The sequence below is a fragment of the Prionailurus bengalensis genome, chromosome B4 (genome assembly GCF_016509475.1).
Source record: "Prionailurus bengalensis isolate Pbe53 chromosome B4, Fcat_Pben_1.1_paternal_pri, whole genome shotgun sequence".
NCBI classification, from domain to species: Eukaryota; Metazoa; Chordata; class Mammalia; order Carnivora; family Felidae; genus Prionailurus; species Prionailurus bengalensis.
In genome coordinates this window covers 72331454-72357370 of record NC_057358.1, presented here as the reverse complement: position 1 = coordinate 72357370, position 25917 = coordinate 72331454, and the positions used below count along the sequence as shown (strand labels likewise).

Here is a 25917-nt window from a genome sequence, read left to right as displayed (position 1 = left end):
CGGGATTTTTATTAACAAGACTACACGGATGGTTGGTTGGTTTGTTTTTGCTCTCCTGTTTTCCCACCATTTTAAAACCCCTGTTTAGCCTTCTTTAAAGGTGATCTGCAGAAAAGAAGAATAAGAAAAGTCACAAAAGAAAAAAAAAACAGTGTGAAAATGCCTATAGTGGTTATTTTCATATTCTTCCTTTTCTAGAAGAAGCCATCACCTGTTTGCACAGTTCTCATCTGATAATGGTAACAGTGGTGAACTGTGGGAGAGATTAAGCTGCAAAATATTCCCAATAAAGTCTTAAATAAAGTGACAGACATGATAAAACAAGACAAGTGATGTATGAGGATATTTCTGAAAGGGAATGATTATCCTCCTAGCGCCTAACCTCTTAAGGTTTCAACATCCCCAAAGTGTCCTGCTTTTGCTTTAATACCACATTATGTATTTAACATTCTTAAATATGTCTTGAATCTGTTAGCATCTTCAGTTTGTACTACCTCTCGAGGAAAAATGTTGTATAGGTTTCCCACCTAGGCAGGATGGCTGTCCTAAATTACACTTTTTGGACCTTTAAGAAATAACTCCCAATCTTCTATTCTGGAATCAGAACCAAAATAATACTGCTACAACCAGATCCCTCATGATTTAGTGGACTTTCACAATATTCCATCTACAATGTTCAGATCATTAGTCTCAAGGTAAAATAGTTTTCACGTGACTTCATAATCACAGGTTTCCTTCCACCTTCCTCCTATTCCTTAGTCAACCACACACTTCAACTGGCTTTCACACATGTAAGTACTTTCAGTACTTGGAAAACTACCCAGTTATGATGAAAAAATATTTACTGGTAGTTACCATATCCATGGCTATGAACTACTCCCCTTTCTTAGTCACCTGAGTCACATGTGACCAGGGTGACCAGTCCCTGAATATGCATGCTTGTGAATGAAAACCTTATCCCCTAGCCGGTGATTATAATCTCAGAATGAAAAGAAAATGGAGATTCAAATTGGCCATTCAGACTGTCAAGCTGAGGAAGCTAACAAAGGTATCACTGAGGGTGTAACTGAGGCAATGAATCACACTCTTTACTAGGATCATGTATCATTCTTCTTTTGCAGACTTCCTTAAAGTTATAATCCGTCACTCCCAGATGCTCTTCATCTTTCACAGGATGTTTCCATTTCTAGTCTAAGAATTGCCCCGGGTTATTTTTAGCTTTTCAGTTGCTCTGAGTTTGCACCACTAGAGTCCTGTCATCAACAGTTACTCCCCCATGGACTGTTATGTCCCATGTCCATAATCTTCTCAGACTACTTCTCTGACAACTGATGTTTACAAACTCATTCAAAGCGAGAGAAAGAAAAAGAAATCAGAGCATCTAGTGCCCAGCAAAGCAAAGAATTGTGACATTGCCTATCAGCTGGTTAATGTTTTATAGAGATAGAACTTTTTTTTTTCCTTTAACTCACTAGTAGTTTACAAGAATGGCTGTTCTTTGTGGTATGAAAATGAGGATACACAGAGGTTTCCAAAACAAAATTTAAAAAACCACAGGACTCATTCAAAACAATGGCACAAAATGGGGCACCTGAGTGGCTCAATCGGTTAAGCATCTAACTTCGGCTCAGGTCATAATCTCACCATTCATGGGTTCAAGCCCTGTGTCAGGCTCTCTAGTGACAGCTCAGAGCCTGGAGCTTGCTTCGGATTCTGTCTCCCTCTCTCTCTGCCCCTCCCCTGCTAGCACTCCGTCTCTGTCTCTCAAAAATGAATAAAAACGTTAAAAACATTTTAAAAATAATAAAACAATGGCACAAAAGTTTGAAACTGACTGTAGACAATAAATAACATTTTACAAAACTTCTTCCAGCCCATTGTTGGGAATTTTCAAGAAATAAAGTTCTCTGAGGAAATGTATTTTTAAATAAACATTATACCAATTAAAAAAAGATTACTTTAGCCTTTTTGTGCTCTAAATTTTCTCAAACACAGTACACAGTATTTTTTGAGATCTTTTAAAAGGATATTGAACATAACTTAGCTATTATTATTATTGAGGTAAACATGAAGGAAGCCCCCAAATAAGAATAAAGAACATAGGCTTTGTTATCCAGCTGAGCTCATTTCAAAACACAACTCTGCCACATACAAAGCAGTGTACCTTTGTGTATATATTTTATTTCTTTAAAAGTATTCATCTGTGAAGAGGAGAAAATCATAGAAATGCATGGTTATTGTGAAGATTAAGTACAATGATACATGAAAAGCAATAGCAGAGAGCCTGGAACATAGTAAAAGCACAAGAAATGTGAGCTGTTAGTTTTCTCTAACATGTGACAGTCCTTTATTAATTACTAGCTGTGTTGCGTGCATTCACATAATCCATAATCCTGAGGAATTTGCACCCGCATCTTGCTTTTTCTGACATTATTCTGGTTATGAATAGTCATTTCGTTTGGTATCACTTTACCTATTTTTTTTTTAATTTTAATTTTAATTTTTGAGAGAAAAAGTGAGAGAGAGACAGAGCAAGAGTAGTGGAGGGGCAGAGTGAGAGGGAGACATAGAATGGGAAGCAGGCTCCAGGCTCTGAGTTGTTTAGCACAGAGCCTGACACAGGGCTTGAACTCACAAACCCGTGAGATGATGGTCAGAGGCTTAACTGACTGAAACACTCTCATTTTACCAGTTTTAGTAGGTATTTCACTACCCTTTTACTTGCTGCTTCTCATCTGCTTTGAATTGGGAAACCAGAATAACTGAATTTATTTAATTTGAAATTTAACCTTGGTACTTTGGTTTTCAATGTCAGAGTCTTTTTAGCTTTCTTAAGGTTCTCAGTAAAATGTGACTGATGTAGAGTCCTACCCTATCAATGAACAAAATATGTGAAGGATTAATAGATTATCATTACATTATATTCTTCTCCCTGAGATATAATGATTTAAGAATCATCCACGGTTCCTGAAAATGCTTCACAGGCATAAAGGTGAAATGGGTATCTTATTAATGAAGGTGACTTTTGGACCCCACCCAAGGGTGGGGGACTGGCTGCCATGTGATTAGAGAATTGGAATTTTCAGGCCCCCCCATCACCTCCAAGGATGGGGGACAGGCTGGAGTTTGAATTGGCTGATGGCCAAAGACTTAGTCAATCATGGGCAATGAGGTCTCCACAAAAACCAAAAGAACTGGGTTTGGAGAGCTTCTGGGTCAGTGAACACATGGGGATGAGAGGAGGGTCACATACCCAGAGAAGACACAGGAGCCCCATGCTCTTTCCCCCTACCTTGCCCTATGTATCGCCTCATGTGGTTGTTGATTCATGTCCTTTAATAAACCGGTAAATATAAGTAAATGTTTCCCTGAGTTGTGTGAGCTGCTCCAGCAAATTAGTTGAACCTAAAAAGGAGGTTGTTGGAAGCTCCAATCTGTAGCCAGTTGGTCAGAAGCACCGGTAACAGCCTGAGGTTTGTCACTGGAGTCTGAAGTGGGATGTGGAAAGCAATTTTGTAGGACTGAGTCCTTAACCTGTGCAATCTGATGCTATCTCCTGGTAGACAGTGTCAGAATTGACTTGAATTCTCTGATACCCAACTGGTGTGCAAGAATCACTTAGTGTTTGGGCATTGGGGAATAACCCTTCACATTGGAATTGGTATTAGGAACCCTAAAAGACTCTCCCACTGTCAACCTCTTTCAAAAAAGGTCTTCTGATATCTGGCATTAAATAGAATGAAAATAGTAAGATTAATGAATTATAAAGAAAGAAAGAAGAGAATCAGGCCAGAGAAAGAAGAAGTAAGAAATGTACTAACCACTGGGACAAGTGTAATTGTTATGATTTTAATATGATATTTGGCACAAAGCCTCCTGGCTCCAGGTCAAAAAGGAAATGTGTTCAATGATCCAGTTCTTGCTATCAGAAAAAGGGGAAGCATTCTGATTTTGGGGAGAGGAAAAAGTCTCATGTGAGACCTTATATAGAAACGCCCAGTTTTTGTTCATTTCCCTAACAATGTCCTTGGCAAGGAAATGGGGTTATAAAATATAATATGCAAGTAACCTTTGACTTTTTCTTCTTTAGTTCTCATATCACTTCTACTTTTGAAGCAATTGGTCTACATTTCACTCTGGTCCATCTACTGCCATCTCTCCAGCCTGTATTTTTTTTTCCCCCAATGTTTTTACAGAGAGAGACAGAGTGTGAGTGGGGGAGGGGCAGAGAAAGAGGGAGACACAGAATCCAAAACAGGCTCCAGGCTCTGAGCTGTCAGCACAAAACCTGACGCGGGGCTCGAACCCACAAACTGGGAGATCATGACCTGAGCTTAAGTTGGACCCTTACCCAACTGAGCCACCCAGGCACCCCTCTCTAGTCTGTATTCTTGACGCTCACAAACTAAATTAATATTCCAATCAGTCTCCTTGCATCCAGTTGTCCTGATTGTCAAATTTACCTTATACACTTTCGCCGTATGGATGGTCCTAAACCAACATGTTCATGTCACAGGATTCAAAAACCTTGAATTACTTCCCGTAACTTCTGGAAAAAATGCAAACTTTTCTGATAGGTATTCAAGATTCCCCCGTAATATCATCATATCCCATATTTTATAAATAATCACTCACTCTCCATTCCTAACCCTCCAACCCAACCATCCTTTCTCCTCAGTGTTTTGGCCACATCATGCGGCTTCCTGCCTCTACTCCTTTACTCACATGATTTCCCTTCCTAAAATCCCTTTCCCTTCTCTTTTCCACCTATCAAAATCTTAATTCTGCTTTAAAGTCTAAGTCCGTTCGCTCATGAAGCCTTCCTAACAATGGGTTTCTGTGTCTTTCTTACACTACTGTCTATGCCAACGCATGTGTGTTCTGAGGACTTCTGGGAATTCCTGAGACCTTTTCAGGGGGCCCATAGGGTCACAGCCATTTTTATAATACTAAGATGTTATCTATTTTCCTCACTGTGTTAACACCTGCAATGATGGTGCAAAAACAATGGCGGGTAAAATTCCCAGCATCTTAGCAAACTCAGTAGTGGCACCAAACTGGCCTAGTTGTCATTGTATTCTTTACCACTGCATACAGTAGTGTATGCATTCTTCACTTAAGAATGTTCTTGATGAAGCTGTAACAATGACTAACGTTATTAAATCCTGACCCTTGAGTACCGGGCTTTTCAATATTCTGTGTGAAGAAATGGAAGTAACCATAAAGCACTTCTGATGCACACTGTAGTATGATGGCTGTCTTGAGGAAAAGTGCTGATATAATTTTCCAGTTGCCAATTTTTTTTCACAGATACCACTTCACTTGACAGATAACTAACAAAACTCAGTTGTATAGACTTGGATATTTGGTAGATATTTTGCAGAAAATGAACAAAGTGAAACTGTCATTTCAGGAGAAACAACTGACAATATTTATTGCTTATGATAAAATTCAAGTTTTCGGGGCGCCTGGGTGGCGCAGTCGGTTAAGCGTCCGACTTCAGCCAGGTCGCGATCTCGCGGTCCGTGGGTTCGAGCCCCGCGTCGGGCTCTGGGCTGATGGCTCAGAGCCTAGAGCCTGTTTCCGATTCTGTGTCTCCCTCTCTCTCTGCCCCTCCCCCGTTCATGCTCTGTCTCTCTCTGTCCCAAAAATAAATAAACGTTGAAAAAAAAAAATTCAAGTTTTCAAACAAGTATTAGAATTTAGGACAACTTGTATTCACCACCGTGCACTTCACAGCTTCCCAATATTCCTTAGCTTCACTGGTGAGACTGGGGCTGTGTTAACTAATGTCATTTTTTTCACCTTGTATAACAAAATGGGTCAACATTTGTAAGAGCTACTTAACTCAGTGAACCAATGTTTTCAACTGCCCTGTGAATAGTGATAAAAATTAGGCTTGGGTAAAGATCCATTCAAAATGCAAGACAGGTTTTTAATATACAAAAATTTGTTGATATGGCTTCACATTTCATATTACAACGAACCTTTAAGATGCTACTACCTGTCAAGTTTCAATGTGGTATCAAAGAATATCTAGAATTACCTGAAAAGACTATAAACAACTCTCTTTTCTGACCACCTATCTGTGTAAGGCTGAGTCTACTTCACATACTTCAACCAAAACAACACACTGGAACTTTTAACTACAGAAACAGATATTAAGAATCCAGCTGCCTTCTCCTAAAGAGATGTGTAAAATGCATGTGTAATGCCACTCTTCTATGTTGTTTTAAAAAAAAAAAAAGTTATTTTTTATTAAAATGTTTTATGTTTATATATATTGAGTTTATTAGTTTTAAGTAAATTAATACATTTAATTTTTTTCAGTTTTAAGTTCTACTATAGTAAATATCAATATACCTACATGAAAAGCTCTTTGGGGTCCATACTTTTAAGAGTATAAAGTGAAAGAATATAAAACCTTTAGAACCACCATTTCATACCATTCACTCTGGCTCTTAATTTTCCATTATATAAATTATAATAATAGTATGATACAATACCTATAGAGTACGTCATCTATTTTTATGTATGCATATTATCATTTTTATTGGATTATAACAATAAAGAGAAAAAAATCCTGCTTTTTCTTTTTAACTTATAACCCCCAGGAAAGTAAGCCAACAGATAGATACTTGCTATATTGACTTGAGATCACATTCAAGTCAAAGTGTTTAACAGAACCATGTTATACAAGTTTGGTTGGTTTCCAAAAGCTGCTCCAGATGGCTTGAAAAATTTAAGACCATATTCCATCCCAATGTAGTTGTCAGGTTCTTTATTCCATTAAAGTTTTTAATCATTACATTGTATTCCATTGAAATAAAGTACTTCCCTTCTCTCTTTACACATGTGGTCCCCACTCCCTAGAATCTCTCCCTTTCCTTAGCCAACTCCTCCTTACGGAGCCCTTCCCTGAGCTCCCTGGCTAGCTTAGCTCTCCTCCTCATATACCCTCAGAGCACCTTATATTCCTCCTTAAATGTCACATCTCACAATTTTAATTGTGTAGTTATTCGTGTAATTATTTGATTAATGTCTGTTTCTCTCACTAGAATATATGCCCCAAGGGATATTTCAGTGATATTTCCCAATAGTACCTGCTTAATAGGGTTATAGAAATACTAAATGGATAAATATTATTAAATAAATCAACTGAAATTAATTAACCCTTTATCCTGCGATATTTTGTAATATTACAGATAAAGCAACGGGGGGAAATTACGTTACGCATCACAGAAGAAAGTATCTGATTTCTGCTTTTCTTTTTTTTTTTTCAACGTTTATTTATTTTTGGGACAGAGAGAGACAGAGCATGAACGGGGGAGGGGCAGAGAGAGAGAGGGAGACACAGAATCGGAAACAGGCTCCAGGCTCTGAGCCATCAGCCCAGAGCCTGACGCGGGGCTCGAACTCACGGACCGTGAGATCGTGACCTGGCTGAAGTCAGACGCTTAACCGACTGCGCCACCCAGGCGCCCCTGATTTCTGCTTTTCAAGGAAGTGGTTAGAGAATAGAGATGCGGGTGGCAAAAGTGGCAACGGGACTGTGAGAGTCCAGGGAAGACAGGGAGTGACCTTGTCTGAGGGGGGAGCAACAGAAATGAAGACACAGAGACAGACAAGCTGTAACTTACACTTAGAAATAGGTTAGGGGCACCTGGGTGGGTCAGTCGGTTTAGCGTCCCACTCCTGACCTCAGCTTAGGTCATGATAGCGTGGTTTTGTGGGTTCAAGCCCCAAGTCAGGCGCTGGAGCTGACCACAGAGAACCTGCTTGGGATTCTCTGTCTCAGCCCCTCTCCCACTTATGCTATAAATAAATAAATAAATAAATAAATAAATAAATAAATAATTTAAAGAAACAGCAGATCGGGAACAGTATCAGGAGGAGTCTGAGGTTTCTGGCTTGAGCAGCTGAGAGGATGGTGATTATATTTTGTGCAAGTACCAAAATGCACAAAACTGAAAAAGCAGTGTGGGTAGGAGGGGAGACCAGTAAGAGTCTGTGAGATTTCCCTGTGGAGATATCAGGGGCCCGAGGTTGAGAGGAAAGAGCTAAGACTGTGAGTAGAATCTTGGGAGCTGTTAACACAGAGTTCTGTGGTAACTGGAGCTAGGGAAGCCCGTGTGAGGACAGCCGGCGAGAAAAGAGGAGCTGCGGACATCTGCCTGACAGGAAGGGTTTAGGTGGACAAGGGGAAAGCAAGAAGGTGTAGAAGTGGTCAACCCTAAGATCATCGTTGGTTCCCTTCTCCTCCATTTCCCATCTCTCTCCCTTCCTTCCCTCTTCCTGCACTGCCCGCCCTGCCTGGGACGGTACGACTAGTCTACTAACTGGACCGCTTGCCTTCTTTCTCGCCTTCCAGTGCATCCTGTATACCCCCTGCCAGACTGACCTCTGTACAGCTGCACTGTCCAACAGTAACTACTAGCCACATGGAGCTACTTAAATTAATTAAAAACTCCTCTGTGGGGAGCCTGGGCGGCTCAGTCGCTTAAGTGTCAGACTCTTGATTCTGGCTCAGGTCATGATCTCATGGTGAGTTCATAAGATTCTTGTTCTCTCCCTCTCTCTCTGCCCCTCCCCCGCTTGCATGCATGCATACACACACACTCTCTCTCTCTCTCTCTCTCTCACGCTCTTAAAATAAATAAATAAACCTTAAAAAATTCAAATTCAGTTCCTCTGTATCACTAATCACATGTTAGGGTAGGTCACTGAGAGGACATGACCGCTGATTGACCCAGGAGCTGGACTCCAACAATCAGAGGTTCCTCACCACCCCCACCCCCACCCCCCCACCCCCCCCCCCCCCCCCCCCCCCCCCCCCCCCGCCTCAGCTCCCACCCACCGTCCTTGGAAAGTACATTCCACTTGCCTTCCCTGCTCCCAGAAGTTGCCCCAAGGACACAACCTTGAGATAGTGATGTGGAATTCAGACCATCTGGTCCATATACATGACTGAACCTAGTTAAGGCCTCTATAGCAACTTTTAAGATACTGCCAGGCGGGGGTGGAGATCTTCCTGCCTTTAGGTCCACCTAAGAAAAGCCTCATAAGTTCCCTTGCTCATTAAACTGTCCACCTCCTGATATGGAGTGGCCTCTTTCTTTAGTCTTTCCTTCTCTTCAAGTACGGCGTCACTTTCAGATTTTACCCAGGAAGGTCCCAAGGAGGTTTGGAACTAACACCCTTCAGGTGTCTCCACAGCCGCACGTGGCTAAGGGGCTATGGTGCTGGCCACCACAGAGACAGAACATTTCCATCATACCGAAAATTCTGTTGGGACAGTGCTGCTATAGCATTGCTTTGTCTTTTCAGCTCAAAAGTCCAATACAGCTACATTTAGCCTTAAACTAACTTCATCTCCTCCCACTACCCTAGATCAACTGGATACAAACTGGACACATCTTCCTCATCTCCACTTCCATTCATTTGCCCATGCAAGTAGGATACCCTCTGTAATATATCCACTGTGGCAGTCAGATTTGTGTGTCAGCTTAGCCAGGCTACAGGACCCAGTTATGAAATTAAACACTAATCTAAGTGTTGTTGTGAAGGAATTGTATACATGCGGTTAACATGTACAGTCAGTTGACTTTAAAGGAAAGGACATTAGTCTCAATGATCTAGGTGGGACTCACCTAATCAGTTGATGGGTCTTTAAAAAAAAAAAAATCCTGAGGCTTCTCTGAAAAAAAAAAAAAAGAAGTTCCACCTATGGACTGCAGCAGCCGTCCCTGCCCTTCCTGCCAGCATGCTCTGTGGATTATACCCCACAGCTGCATAAACCAATTCCTTCAGCTAACTCTGTTTAATAAATCAGGGGTGCCTGAGTGGCTCAGTTGGTTAGTCGTCTGGCTCAGGTCATGATCTTGTGGTTCGTGAGTTCGAGCCCCACATTAGGCTCTCTGCTGTCAGCACAGAGCCTGCTTCAGATGCTCTGCTCCCCACCCTCTGCCCCTCCCCCACTTGTGCTTTCTCTTTCTCAAAAGAGTTTAAAAACAAATACATCTGTTTATTAAATCTCTGTGTATGTACAGATACATACAACTATACATACACATTTGAACGTGTGTGCACCTGTGTGTACCTATGTGTGTGTGTGTGTGTGTGTGTGTATATATATATATATATATATATATATATATATATATATATACTACTGATTCTGTTTTCTGGATTGGTATACCTTTCGGTACAGGTTTCGGTACCTAGTGAAATGTACCCTTCAAGGTTGAGCTATATACCACCCCTCCTTTAAAATTACAAACCTAGGGGCGCCTGGGTGGCTCAGTCAGTTAAGCATCCGACTTCAGCTCAGGTCATAGTCTCACTGTTTGTGAGTTCGAGCCCCATATGGGGCTCTGTGCGGACAGCTCTGAGCCTGGAGCCTGCTTGGGATTCTGTGTATCTCTCTCTCTGTCCCTCCCTTTCTTGCACTCTTTCTCTCTCAAAAATAAACAAACATTAAAAAAATTAAAAGAAAAAATTTTAATTACAAATTTTTCAAAGAAAATGGCTCTTAAAACTAGCTGTACATTAGAGTCACCTTCATAAACTTTATTTAAACACATTCAGGTTTTAACCAAGAGCAATATTAGCACATAAAGGTCAGCTTGGACCTTCACTTTTCCAAAGAGCTCTCTGGGGAGTTCTGATGCACAACAGAGCTGAGGACTGCCATCCTAACCGAACTCCTCCAGCACTTTTGCTGTGTGTGCCTTTAAGTCACCAAACACTGCACACTGCCTGATATTCTCTCCTTCAACCAACTAACCAGCAGTGGTTGCAGGACTAACATTTGTCAGATACAAAGACACTGTGCAGGGGCCAGAGGCAACAGTATACCCACTCCTGGCCTTGAGGGGAAACATTTAGATATACTGCTTGGTATTCCTCAAAGCACTTTGATTAATAAATATTGAATGAATGAATACATGAAAATTTCACGGCAAAATTTAGTGAAGCTGATAGCGGTTTATTCAAAATAGTGCATAATTTAAATAGCTCTTATTTCTAGTTCAATTGAAAATCCTATTAGCAAGTGTTAGTAAGTGCCCAACATATTTATTTATTGATAAGACTGTACTGTTGGTATTTTACAATATTGCTGAGTAGGATTAATTCTCAACCCAGTGAAAACTTGGTAGATATCTAACGCCTGTAACTACTTTCTCGGAAGCACTGAGTCACAAATGCCCGTGTGCTCTTCTACAGAGAACAGAACCAATTTCTGATGCCAACACCATCCGATTTCAGTTGAAAGGAAACAGGAAGGGGTACAGCTGGGGTGAGCAATGTGGGGCTGTGGTCATCTGAAGGTTGGCTATCCCGGTGCCCGCAATCTGTATTGCCGGCTATAAGCATCCATAAATCTTAGATAAGGCTTCTCACTATATTATTATTTTATGAATATGCTTTTAAGATAGCTAAAATGCTTTTCAATCACTGTGCATGCAGTCACTGAACAACACCCCAGTGAGGAAATCTGCTGATTTTTCTGCTTTTTCACATAAGGAGACTGAGGTCCTAAAAGAAAAAGCCCATAGGGGACTGAGAGCAGAACCGGAAAAGGGCTTCTAAATCCTTCGAATTCTACCTCATGCTCCACTTCCTGGGGGGGAGGGGACCTTTAGAAATGACTCTAACAAAAAAGAAAAAAGGAAAAAAAAAAAAAAAAAGAAAAACACTTTTCAAAGTCTCAGAAGTACCTCCTCTCATTCACTTTTCTCTTCTTCAACCTTCTTACTACTTATGTCACAAGACAGTGTATTTACTTTTTAAAAACACTTAAGACTGTGTTAAAAATCATGAAATGGTGGTGATACCATTAGCATCACTGAATAATCTGTCAAAATTTTCATTATGTGTTTTTATTTTAAGGGATTTGGACTTAGCAGTCAAATTTTACTCCAGCTGCAAGTATCGTCTTGATATATTCTAATTCATACTAACACTGTAAAGATCTATATTATTGGTTTGCTCATTATAATTAATGAAAATGCTCTTTGGTCGTTATTACAATCTATCAGGTCACATTAATCTACATTTCAAAAAGTGCCTTGGGAGAAGGAACTGTAAATGCATTTTCCTTTTGAAAGGGCCATTAGAATTTTTTTTTGATTAAAAACGTATCTTACAGGTTTTTGTTTTTTTTTAACCAGAGACAGATTTAAGGAATACATTTGAGACTTACAGTAAAGATGCACTTTTTTATTATTAATTTGTCAAAACAAGGAAAATTGCAATTAGCTAGTAGGACTTCAGAAATAAAGGGATTTTAAATGATCTTTCCAGAGCCCTTAAGCCTTTCAAACTCATTACAAATTCAAAATATGGGGGTTTGGGGTATAGGGGGAGGGATAGCTATAGTTGAAATCCTACAGATCTCTCTCCTTTTCAATTTTCAGGAATCCTGTGAATCCATTCTGTGTATACATTTCTGCCAAGTTCTGTGTTTCTCTTTAAATTTTTATTACAACTTCTTCCATTAGTGCTGTTTTTTAGGTCATGGCAGTCAGGTTATTTACCAGCAGACTCTCAACTTTAACTTGATTCTTTTGCTTCTGTGGGCTTTTCTGGCCATTATTGTGGCATGCTTCTAGATGACTTATAATCAAATGAGTTCCATGGTAAATACTGATATTACATCTTTGTTCAGAATGCCCAGGGCTCCCTGCTTTCCTCATGCCTGTTTTTGTCAAATTAATGTTGACATTTCCCCAGATAATGGATAGATCACTGAATTTCAAATGGGATACTGCGTGGGGCAAGAATTCACAAGGCATTTCAGTGGAGGCTTTCTGAAAATAGGGGAAAAAACAGTAGAATGAACACTGTTACAAGGAGGAAATTTGGCTGATGATGACAATAGGTTGAAAGAGGGGGGGAAATAAAAGCAACTCAGATTCATCAGTGAGTCACTTACTAGGGTGTTATATTCCCAGAAACATCCTGTCTTTCTGTCATTCCCTGCTTGCCATCAGCTACCAAGTCCTGCTACACATAAAACATGTATGTTCTTCCTTCCCATCCCCACTGATACATCCTGGTTAAAGCATACATCATCTGCCTAGATTGTTATCCAGTCTGTCTATATTTAAACTCCTCTGAAGAATTAAACATCTTTCCACTAAAATGAAATGTCTGCCTATCTATACCTCCGAGTCATAGGTCTTAATACTATATTTTGCAACTCCATCCACCAATTGCTATTATCAAATATTTAAACTTGATGTCCTGCTTTGCCTAAGTGTCAGGATCTACCACTTGTTTTTCCCCAATCAACATGGCCTCCCCTCCTTAAAATGGAGGGCCCAAGTGGCTTTACCAATACTGAATGGGAGAAGCTTAGTAATTTCTTTGTTTTGGACACATAGGTGCAAATGCAACCTAAACTTGCATAAACTTTTTGACATTGTTATTACATGCTTGATTCATACTAAGATTTAATTAGCCAAACACCTAGTCTTTTCACATAATCAGTCATTAGCTTCAGCTCTTATGATTTGTACTTAGGCAGCACATATTTGTGAATCAGGAGCAGGCCGTTACTTTAATTCATATTGATTTTTGTCTCCTCTAGAAATTGATTTCCAGCCATTGTTCCACAGTCTTGGTACCAAGATCAATTGCCCAGATAAGTATACTCTTACTAGGTCCACATTTCTTCATTCTGTATTTAAATTCAATTTTGTTCATACCATTTGCTAAACTCAAAACACACAAAAATGTGTCAACTATACTCCAATTTTTAAAAAACACAAACATGTCTGTGGCTTTCTCCTGTTCTACCATTATAATCACCCTCATTAAAAAACAAAAAAAAGGTAATGTGCTCTGTCTGACATGACTTATTTATATTGAACTTGCACTGGCTCCTGATGACCTTTCCTTTTTCTAACATTCACAAACCACCCACTGAAAAATCTCATCTTGTGATATTCCTGGAGAGTAATACTCTGGTGTCAATGTCTCCATTTATCAGAATTTAGTTTATGTCCAACTTCTACCCTAACCCTACCCCTTCTGGAAAATTGTCACATTTGTCCCTCTATTATTCTGGTAATTGCCCCAGCCCTCATATCACCTCCATTAGCAACTGTGATTCCACGAGCGAATTCACCTGCTCTTTCAATACCCTGGTTGATATATAATTTTTCTAGCTAAGAAATTTAAACTCATTTGGAATAATGATATACCTTCCTACAACAGTCTCACGCAACATGGACTTTTTTTTAATGTTTTTATTTATTTTTGAAGGGGAAAGAGAGAGAGAGAGAGAGAGAGAGAGAGAGAGAGAGCGCGAGCATGAGCAGGGGAGGAGCAGAGAGAGGGGGAGACACAGAATCCGAAGCAGGCTCCAGGCTCCGAGCTGTCAGCACAGAGCCCGATACGGGGCTCGAACCCACGAACCGTGAGATCATGACCTGAGCCGAAGCCAGACGCTCAACCGACTGAGCCACCCAGGTGTCCCAAGGACTTCTTTTTTTTTTTTTAACGTTTATTTATTTTTTAGACAGAGAGACAGAATCTGAAGCAGGCTCCAGGCTCCAAGTTGTCAGCACAGAGTCCGAAATGGGGCCCAAACTCAGGAACAGTGAGATCATGACCTGAGCCGAAGTCAGACACTCAACAGACAGCCACCCAGGCGCCTCTAGCATGGACTTCTACAGCTCCTTCCCAGGACTTGAACCTTTCAATCTAAAGTTCACCTTCACTAGCAGAAAAGACAAAAGGAATATGGAAGCTGATAAGCTCTTGTCTGTTACCTCATACCATTACACTGTCTTCCTCAAATTCTGGACAGAACACTGCTTCAGAATCTAAATAACTCAAAACCAATCCTCTCTTCCACTCATCATGCTAAGCATTTTTTTCCACAAGGTTCCACTCATGCACTCACTCTGGACTTGAGGTTTATTCTAAAATTTTAATAATAATGGAAACAATAAGACTGGAGTGTTTCAGCGAACTATTATTATGGGATGACAGTTTTGTTAGCACTCTGAGTTAAACTGGCTTTAGCTAGTCTGGCTGGCTGGACCCAGAAGTCCAATCACCGTTTATGACTGTTTCTCTGGGAAAATACATTCTGCATTCCAAAGAAGTGAGTCAGAAAGATTTTTGACTGAGACGTTGTATGCTGGACTGCCGCCTATTCTTGTTCCTACCTTCCAATCCTAACAAATCAACAAATGTAGCTTTGGAATCAGCCACATAAAAAAAAAGAGTACATCCCCTTCCCTCCATATTCAGGCAAAGTACACATTCCCTCACCTTTTGCTCTTAAATGTACAAAATGCTTTCAAAGTTGAAATGCCATGTGAATTGCTGCCATAGCAAATGGGCCAACTGAGCAGTTCTTACTAGCCTATCTTTGGTCTCCTTTCTTCTTTTGAGAGTTCCTTTTGCCAAATCACCGTTCCTTTGTTTGGTTTCCTTTTTTGGTTTAGTTCCTTTTCTTTTTTATTTTGGTGAACTTAGTGCCAAAACTTAGTGCCAAAAGGTACAAGGCAAAGCCATCCTATTTCTTTGTAGAAGATACAAGAGCACAAATCCAAGTAAAGAAATGCTTGAGCAGAAGGGTCCTGCCTTATTCCCAGTCTTCCAGATCCAGAAGATCTTGTGAGCTTGAGGCAGATCTTGGTACTTCAGTTGGATTTCTGGGATTAGCCAGAAAGACTCTGGACAGCCCATAAAATAAACTATAATCTCTCTCAATAGCCCCAACATCAATTCATTTGCCTCAGGGCCATTTAGGCTAGAAATAACCAAAACGACGTCTGGATTTGGGAGGGGGGGGGTGGGAGGGGATGAAGGTGGGAACCCACCTTGAAATAAAACTTGATCAATCACTCTGAAACAAAGCCTGCAAACAAAAATATGCAGACATATGAGGAGCTGGCTCTGATTATTCTTTTATACCTTTCACACTGGGGGCAAGAAAGTAAGGTTGACATTCACCTCATTCTATATGTTGCTTCCAGACCATTAGTCCTCAATGTTCTTGGGATGAAAATAGTTCCCCTTAGGTCCATGCAAGCAGAGTATGACCCCAGAGTTTCCTAGAGCCTATCGTCTCCTACCTGCCAGCTAACGCTCCCGGCCCACAGAAAATCTGGCCCCTGGCTCACATTTCCCTCTCCATTCCAAGTTTTCCCTCATCCAGAAGGACATCTGCATCCACAGACATGACTGGGCCACCTTGACCCCTTAGTAACTTGACTTCTTATCACCAATGATGTTCTCCCTTTCATGCACTAACTTCCATGGTCCCAACCTAGACCTTGCTATTACTTGACAAATTGCCTTTCCAAAATCACTTACTCAGGAATCCCCCTTTCTGACCACCACTAACATCCTGTCCTAATTGCACAATGACCTCAGAGGCCCTGTGACATTTTCTAACCAATCTGCAGATTTGCATTTCTTTCCCTCCCCTCCTTTTGTATAGTTACATTTCCCAGCTCATCGTTTTAATAACACTCTTGCCAATATTCTGCTCTTTCCATCACAACCATCTAGCAAAGCCCTAACTTGGGCTGAATCCTGCTACCTGCTTTCGTGGTGTCTGAGTGATGCTGGAGAAAGCACAGCAGCACAGGTTGGTTTAGTTGTAAATTCAGGTCGCTAGCCCCACACAGGCCCTCGCCACTGCCCAGACATCCTAGAACTTTTCCTAGGTTTTCCAAGCCAGCTTGGTCTCCCATTTCACAACTGGTTCAACGTGCCAACTCCCCCCCACCTCCGCCCCTGCACTCACTGTTCTCTTCACTCTCAGCAGCTGAAAATGGAAGCTGTTGGATGAGAACTCCCTCTGCTTCTCTCCAACAAATCATAAACCAGCAGCATCCACCTGCTGCTCCTGGATCTTTGGAGATGCTGCTCCTCTGATCTAACGTTGACTCCTTCACATCTACAAACCATTCCACAGCCCATTTCAGACCGCTCTTTTCTCTAGGTCAGTTGTTCCCCTCACATGGATCCTTCTCATCAATATTTAAATCTGTTTATGGCTCCATCTGACCCACAGAAGGAAATCATCTCTGGTTCTCCAGAGTCTCCTTTGCTCACTGCGCTCTCATCCTCCAGCCCTTCACAGTCAAACTCCTAGAAAGAGAGGTACTTTGTTTTTTCTCCTGCTCATTGCATAATCTGCTCTAATCTGGATTAGAATGGCATCCCCAGCACTTCCTAGAAAGAGCTTTAGGGAAGGACACCAGGGACCCCAATGCTTTTTCAGTATTCATCTAACTCACTGGTTCTTAAATGAGGGCAATTTTGCCCCCAGGGACATTTAACAATGTCTGGGCATATTTGGTTGTCACAGGTGGGTAAAGAACACTGGCATCTCATGGGTAGAGGCCAGGGATGCTGCTAAACACCCTACAATGCCTACAATGCACAGGACAACTCCCACAACACAGAGAAATCCAGCCCAAAATTTGGTGCTGAGGCTGAGAAATCCTGATATGACTGAATTCCTAAAGCTACTCACCACTTCCATCTGTTTCTTGGTTTTTAGCCTGCCCCTCTTCAGATTCCTCTCCTACCTCTGGTCATCTCATTTGGCAGCCATCTACTCATTCCTGAGTCACTACCCCTCATTCCTTAAAGATTTAAGCCCTGCCTCACTGTTAACCTCTCCAAGACATCTCTCCTGACATAATTCTTGGGGATTTCCACATGCACATGTGATCCTTCCACCACCCTGTCCTTGCAACTCCACATTGCCCCAGCCCCTCATTCCAATGCTCATATCCCAGACCTTGTCTGTACTGGTTATTGTAATTCCTTCCTCAGTGAGAAAGATTGGATTCTCCAACCAACACTTCCTATTTTTCCAGTTTACTCTCTCCAATACCCCAACTGCAAAAATTATCAAGCCCCACTAAGGTCTAACTCTCCTGATCCTATTGTCTCACCCGGCTCCTGTCCCTGGTCCTCTGTTCTCTTGCAAACACCCTGAAACTCTCTTAGCCTTGTCTTGCTTCACTGAACTGACTTGGGAGAAACCCCCAAGTTGGTGAAATCAAACTCGTTGCCTACTGTACACCTGTTCCCCAAAGCTGGACTTGAATGGGAAAAGCACGCACTCATCATGACCAGGAACCTCAAGTGGGCTCTCAGTGCTGCCAGGAAATTATACTACATTTCCCAGAACATTCACTCTCAGATGACTGTGTCACACCTTCTCCTCTCTCTCCAGGTCTCTTCCTCTCTTCCTTCCTCAATCTTAGCTAATGTCTTGCTTCTCATTTCACGGGTAAACAAGAAGCAATCAAGAAAAAACAACAAGATCCTACTAGCAAAACTACTGAACTAATTCCACCTGGGTCCCCACATGGTGTGTTTATAAGAATGAATGGTCTCTACGGCCATGAAGGGTGTCCAACCTCTCCACTTATGGACCAGATTCCATTCCTTTCTTGCCTTCTCAAGGATGTCATTCCAGAAATTTTTCCTTCTCACTCCTGCATCATCAGGTTTTCTCTCCCTACTGGATTATTCCCATCACCTTACAAACAGTAATTCCTGTGGTTTGTTTGTTTGTTTTTGGCTATACACAGCTGGTATAAGCCTGGAGGCCAAACACCACATTGAGAGACTGTCCGCCTAGCCGGGCCCATAGGGCAGCATTCTGGGGCTTGTAACACTTGCTTGGTGGGCACACAGGCAGGGCAAAAGGGTTTGGTCACGCCCAGGAGTCCTGGAGGCTCCCTGGCCCAACGTCCTGGGCAGTGGCACCTGGGCTCAGCTTACATCATCCTGGGTCTCGGCAGCACGCTCAGGCAGGACAAAGGCTGCCTGGTGCACATCCCAGTTGTAGTATTTCGGCTGCATCTGTTCTACCTGCTTCTGTGTCAGCTGCTGCACGGGCTTCCAGAAGTTAGTGCTCAGATTTTTGCTGCCCAGCATGAAGACTGCCTGGCCACTGGGGAAGGTGGGGACAGTGCAGTAAGCATAGGCCACCACAGGGAAGAGCGACCTACAGAACTGCCGCATCTCCTCGATGAGGTCCAGGTAATAGGATTCCTTGAAGAGACTCTAGGCAGGGCCTATGGGGTCTGAGGAGTCTGTGAGGATAACATTGAAGGTGCCCTGGTTCTGTTCCATGAACTCAAAACCGCCGCCCATGTATAGGGTCAGCTTGGCACTGGAGGAGTCCAGGCCAGGCCCAGCAGGAACTTCTTAGAGACCTGAATGACATCCTCGTCAATCTCACACCGGACCACGGACTCCCCAGAGGAACGCTTCACCACAGCCTGCAGGGCATCCCCATCCCCACACGCAATGGTCAGCACCTGGCATGGGCTGGGATGGCTGCAGGGGAGGCACAGGCTGGCTGCCATCTCCTGGTAGGAGAACTCCTTCCTCTGTACGCTGGATGACACCATCCAATAACAGCATGTTGCCACAGCTCTTACCGAGGAAGACAGGATATTCTGATAGGGCTCCCAGGCAGGCAGAGCACGGGCTGGAACCAGCTCTGCCCGCCATCCTGGCCCTACAATCTAACCCAGCTGGTGGGGCAGGGGCAATTCCTGCCATCTTAACACTAACTATACACAAAAACAGAAAACAAGGCAAACAAAACCTCTCTTCATCCTAATCCATAATAACCTCTTGCTCTGCATTTGTGTTCAGAAGAAAAAAAAAAAAATGGAAAGTGTTATCTAAATGCTATGTATCCAGTTCCTTTTCTCCCATCCTGTTTTCAATCCTCCCTAGTTTTGGAGCCCACCGTTCAGCTGAGCCTTCTCTGGTCAAGGTCTCCTCCACACCACGAAATCCAATTTCCCATCCTCATCAGCGGATTTGGTCACTCCCCACCCCCCCCACCCCCGGACTTTTTACTTCCCTCATCTGGCTTCCAGGACTCTCCTCGTTTCCCTCCAGCCTCACTGGCTCCTCCTTCTCAGACTCCGCTGCTGCTGCTTCCTCCTGTCTCTGACCTGTGAACACCGGAGTCCCCAGGGCTCAGTCCGGGGTGTCTTCGCCCTGCCTCTTGCTGTTCTCATTCAGTCCACAGCTTTCAACACCACCTGTGCGCTAATTCCCACATCGCTAGCTCTCTTTAACTCCAGACCCATATATTTTACTGCACGTCGACATCTCTATTTGGATGTCTCAAGTTTTCCATGTTGAAAACAGAATTTTTATTTTCCGCCGCCTCCCCTCCCCTCAGACTGCTCCTTCCCCAGCCCCTCCCAGGTCAAAACCCATGGAGTCATGCTTGACTGCTCTTTCTCACACACCTCACACCTGCTCTGTCAACAAATCCTATTGGTTCTTCAAAACATACTGACAATTTGAGTATGTCTCACTAATGCCATATAAGTCACACTCAGGGCCAAGCCACCACCACCTCTCACTTGGGTTCCTGAAAAGTCCCATTGGTCCCCCTGCTTCTGCTCTTGTTCCTCCATGGTCTATTCTCAACACAGCCAAAGCGGTCCTGTTAAAACACAGGGCAGGGCAGGTCAAGTCCCTCTTCTGCTCAAAACCCCCCAGTTTATCCTCCCAAGGCTTACCTCAAATGATCTCCCAAGTCACAGTGAAACCAAAGTGTTTACAGTGAAGTCCCCACTATCTATGATTTTCACCACCTTTCATTCTGCTCGTCATGTTGGCTTCCCTCCATTTCCTCAAACATATCGCAACCTCCTACCTCAGAACCTTTGTCTATGCTCTTCCTTCTGCCTGGAATGCCCTTCATCTGGATTTCCAAATACTCTGCTTCAGCACTCCTGCTTTCGGGTCTTTTGACTCATCACCTTCTGACCACTCTATTGCTGAGAAATCACCTGAACACTCTATTTAAAACTGTAGCCAACCCCCACACCCCTAACACACACTTATAATCCTTACCTTACTTGTCTCTAAAGGACCTACCCTGTTATGGCATGTTATATATCTTATTTATTTTGTCTTTTACGTCTCTCCCACCAAAATGTAGGCTCCACAAGTATAGGGATTTTTTTGTATTCACTACAGTGCCTAAAATAGATTAACATTTTAATTTTAAGGATCACATGTCTTTTCATCTAGTTAAAGACAATCAAACTTGAATTTCAGGAAATCAACCGTATTTTTTGTAAAGTAGTATATTCCCTCAAAAAGGGAACCAGTTACACGAAATCCCAAATAGGATAATGACTCTTCAGACCTCCTTCTCTCTACATAACCACAGGTGGGAAATGAAGGGGATGTATTTTTGTTCCACTTTGATCCTCATCTTCCCGAGTCTATGTTTTAGCTTAGTCTTCCTAAATCCTGTGGTCTCTCATCATCTTCCCTGGTTTATTCCATGATAATCCTAATATTCTTTTGCCAGCCCAAACTCCTATAATCTACTCCAAATTTGGCAGAAGCTAAACCAAGGAAAACCTCATCAACTGGTATGAAACAAGAGCTGGTTAAGAATCGTCCTGCCTCTAAAAAGCCAGAAGAGTTATACATAACCCTTAAGTTCTGGCAAGGCTGGAAAAGGGGATATTACTAGTGAGAACCAGCTCATAAAATATAATTCCACAGCCTTGCCTTTCCTTCTCTGTGCTTTTGTGTGGACCACAGTTTCCATCCAGCCAGCTACAAGCAGATTCCTCACCGGTCCACAGAGTTCCTCCCCTCATCACATTCTTCACTCCTTGTGTACTCAAGTCAATCATGCCCATTAGCATTCCTGAGTCAGTACCAGCAGAGTCAGGGTTTCTAGAAAGAGCCTTGACCATTACTCAACCTTTCCCCTACTTTCCCCCTACTTTTTTCCCACTCCTTGGGGATTGGAAAGAACCTGGGGTCCTCTGGGCCAGCCATGACGGATGAGCCTCTGGACTAACCCGTCAGATTGCCTTTGCTCTTAAGCAGACCTAAAATTAACAGTACCAGGGGAAACCTAGGTTGCAATGCTACCACAATGCAGAAAAACCTTTATCTGTTCCATTACCATGTGGATGGCTCCTCATCCTCATTTTTTTTTTAATGTTTATTTTTTGAGAGAGAGACAGCACAAGCAGGGGAGGGGCCAAGGGGCAGGGGACAGAGCATCTGAAGCAAACTCTGTGCTAACAGCAGACAGACCAATGCGGGGCTTGATTTCATGAACCATGAATCAAGAGTTGGATGCTTAACCTACTGAGCTAACCAGGTGCTCCCATCCTCATTTTTTTTTTTTTTTTTAATTTTGTAGAGAGAGTGAATACACACACACAAGCAAGGGAGAGGGCCAAAGAGGGGGAGGGAGGGAGGAAGGGGGAGAGAGGGAGAGGGAGAGGGAGAGGGAGAGGGAGAGGGAGAGGGAGAGGGAGAGGGAGAGGGAGGGGGAGAGGGAGGGGGGAGGGGGAGGGGGAGGGGGAGAGGGAGGGAGAGGGAGGGAGAGGGAGGGAGAGGGAGAGAGAGGGAGAGAGAGGGAGAGAGAGGGAGAGAGAGGGAGAGAGAGGGAGAGAGAGGGAGAGAGAGGGAGAGAGAGGGAGAGAGAGGGAGAGAGAGGGAGAGAGAGGGAGAGAGAGGGAGAGGGAGGGAGAGGGAGGGAGAGGGAGGGAGACAGAGAATATATCTCAAGCAGGTTCCATGCTCAGCATGGAGTCTGATACAGGGCTCAATGTGAGACTTGATCCCATGATCCTGGAACCATGACCTGAGCTGAAATCAAGAGTCAGATGCTCAGCTGATTGAGCCACCCAGGTGCCCCTCTTTATTGTTGGTTCAGCCTACCTAGTTCTGCAGACTCTACTTCAAAGTCTGAACTCTACAAGGTTATCTGTAACCATTCCCCAGCCTCACTTTGGCCAAATTCCTTTTCCAGAGGCTGATGCTTGTCATCATGAAGCCAGTTTATTTTCAGGACACATGTCCCTAAATGATGGCCACCAATCACAGGGTTCCAGAACATCTGGCCATGTCACCATTTCCTTGACTAGATCTCCCTTGAACTAATTACTCTGAAAATTACAATGTTGATTAATTATAGTTCATCAACAAAAGAGAACAGATGTTAGAGAAGATAACAATGTCAGAGAAAAAAAAACACAGCATGGAGCTGAACACCTTAAACTTATACAGTGCTACATGTCAATTATATCCCAATACAACTGGAAAAACAAGTGTGGGAAATATTCAGGATAAAATATTAAGTTAATAAAGCAGATTATAAACAGGTTTCCACTGGATTTGAACAAAATAACAAACCAGGATCAAGATGGTGTCCTACCACAACGAGATCAGCTAGTTACTCTCTGTAAAGTCAGCATTCAGCCAGGCCCCTTACACCTTGAGCCCCACCCACACACCCACCCCACCTCCAGGTGGGGCTACGTCACAAGCTTTGGGGTAGCAAGAACACAGTTACTTTAGGTCCACATCTCTGTTCACAGCCTAGCGTTTCAGATACTTTGGCAAAACTCACTCTCCTCGGTCTGCGAAGTGGAATGAGAGGCGGAGAGGAACAACACAGGTACGCAGGGGACCTGTCATCGATGGACAAACCCTGCAGGGACCCTGAGAAGGAGCGTCGGGGTGGGCCCTTCCGAGAAAGGCGGCCTGCTGTGTGTCTTGGAGACACCCAGGAGCTTCACAGTGGCATTTATTTACCCATGATTCACGCAGGCTATCAGCAACAATGGCTTTGCCTGACTAGTCACATTACAGACACCTGAGCTGTGAAGGAAAGCTTTAATGTGCTTCTCACGCCGGTAACCAAGGCGCCCTGACCAGCACTGCTCACTTAGGCCTTGTTTTAAACGAAAGAACAACAGAAATCCTGAAGGAAACAAATAATGATAAGCATTTTGTTCTCCACGTTGGCCAGACTATATAAATACACTCCGCTGTATGAAAACATCCTTCTAAAATCTGAATGACTTGAGAATAAGGTCTGAACAAGCACGGTCTGTGCCTCACTTTATTTCAGCTCACCTCCGCAAACGGAAGGTGCACCTTCCATATGCCAGAGGGAGAAACAGCACTGATATTTCAGCTCCTTTTACCACCTTCCCCACCTTCTTTCTGTTTTCAATTTTGCTTTGCGCCAGGCTCCCTCTGCTCCTGGATTTGTACTCTTGCCCCTGTTTCTGATGAAAATTTTTGGTTTCGATCAGCTTACCTGGTTTTGTCCTGGCATCTGCCCAATCCACCTGCCTACACGCTGGAACGACCCGTTCTCACTGATGCTGCAACTTTCTGCCTACAAAAAAGGCTACCCTTAAACATCGTGCTGGATTCCCTCGAGTACTCGGTTCCCAAGGCACTTTATACATCTCCTGTTTGTTTATCAAGGAGACAACAGTTTGGGAAATACACGTTTACTGGGGAACTGGAAGTGCAGGGGCTCCAGTGATGTGATGAGAAAATACCAGCAGCCATGTACATGTAACCCAAAGATGTGGCATGCAATAAGCATCAGATGTGTGAACATCTATAAATATGCACCAGAAAATCACAGACTCCTTACTACACATGGTAGGACACACAATTAGAGAAAGAGAATAGCTGGATTTAGAAATCTTGTTATCAACCACACATATAAGGAAACCATGATTAACAGCTTTACCTGCACTAATGTGGTCTAATGATTCTAGATATTCTTGAAGTATGACAGGGAAAAATAAAAATATGGGGATTTAAGTTAAAAATCTCCTTTCAACTTGGGTGTTCTCAGACCCATTGTTAGGACAAATCTCTCAAAATAGAAGTATATTCTGCACTCCTCAAGTTCGACGCCTGACTATTGTCGCTTAGGGCTTCACCCTTGGAAAGGAAAATGCAGTAGAGTCAAGAAGTTAATGCTGAAGGTTGAATAACATCACCAGTGTAATTACCAGTGTAGACTATCTATTGCAAAGACTTTGCTGAGGCACGCCAATCTCAAACATCATCATCTACTAAAAGCTGTTCTTGAGAAAAATACTTTTATTTTTGCACAGGGAATCAGTGTGAACTAAATAGGTGTTTACCAAGCACATCGACACTTTATTGCACACAGCTTTTTTTAGACTACCTATAGTGTTTAAAGAGTACCAATAAGAAGCAGTTAGAAAATGAAACAAGAAAGGACCAGCTCCACGAGTCTGTGCCAATTCCACATTCAAATGTGACATATCTGTGTCAATTCTGCTTTAGGGGCTCTAACTGTAGAAGTTAGAAAAACTGCAAAGTTGCTCTGCTACTTTAAGATACGGGAATATTGGTGAGCGTTCACAATTTTCCTTCACTGAAAATCTCATTGAATATAACAGGGAAGTCATTGAATACTATGTCTTTCTATTATATCCAAGTGCTTTTCACAGTAGGCAATCTGCTAGTACACCACAGGAGTCCCACACTGTGAAATAAAGTGACATTGTGGATATAGTTTTATGGGCGATCCCTTTTCAGTCCAGAGCACTGCCTAGTTTCCTTACTCTTGGTTCAATTGAGTAGGTAATCCATAAAGAATGAGTGAGAAGAGGAAAAACACATAATGAGTTCTTTTTTTGTGTGTCTTTATCAATAATACAATTGTGATCTGCCAATTACTAGAGTGGCGATCGTATATCACACTTTGAAAAGAAAGCAAAAAAAAAAGATTTTTGCATTGCTATCATGGTAGCTGAACCATTTACAGCAAGGGGCAAAAATAAGTAAATCTAGGTGGATCCTGGCATGCTTTTCCTATACATTTGGGGCAATAATATGGTACATGAGTCAGAGAAACACTTCTTCCCATCCCCCTCTTCAAATGAGCCTAATATAAAATCTATTTAGTAAGGACATTCTGCACAAGGCATCCTATGTGCTTAATTTTCTTTAAACAAGGCATTAATAAAACCACAGTAGCATCTAATAAGATTTTTAATTCCTCGAGGGTAGGAACCATGGCTAATCTTTAATGAGTCTAATTTAGTGAGAGCATTTAGTTCCCCTCTT

General features: G+C 42.6%; 1 protein-coding gene and 1 pseudogene across 2 annotated transcripts in view; both read right to left on the bottom strand.

Annotated features, from left to right (window-relative positions):
• ANO6 (anoctamin 6) overlaps positions 1-25917 on the bottom strand; it is a 199484-nt gene that overhangs the window by 93422 nt on the left and 80145 nt on the right. The gene's annotated exons all lie outside the window — the stretch shown is intronic.
• Positions 14496-20185, bottom strand: LOC122473235 (annotated as a pseudogene).